This window comes from Notothenia coriiceps, unplaced genomic scaffold (genome assembly GCF_000735185.1).
Source record: "Notothenia coriiceps isolate Sejong01 unplaced genomic scaffold, NC01 NC01_scaffold00033693, whole genome shotgun sequence".
NCBI classification, from domain to species: Eukaryota; Metazoa; Chordata; class Actinopteri; order Perciformes; family Nototheniidae; genus Notothenia; species Notothenia coriiceps.
The window spans coordinates 183,775-183,977 of record NW_011366394.1 but is presented as its reverse complement, the minus strand read 5'-3'; positions in this window follow the sequence as shown (position 1 = coordinate 183,977).

Here is a 203-nt window from a genome sequence, read left to right as displayed (position 1 = left end):
ATCCTGCTTCTTCACACACATGCTCTCTTCAGTAGAGGTTAGCTCTGAGTGTTAGCGATGCTAATGTGAACACCAACCATATTACGTCCAAAACAGTCGGGCATTGTTTCCGATAAAAACGATAGCCTACATTTCCGATATTACGTCATATCGGACGCAAATCTGGATCAGCTCCGTTGTAGCCCCGTTTTTAGAGATTTGGG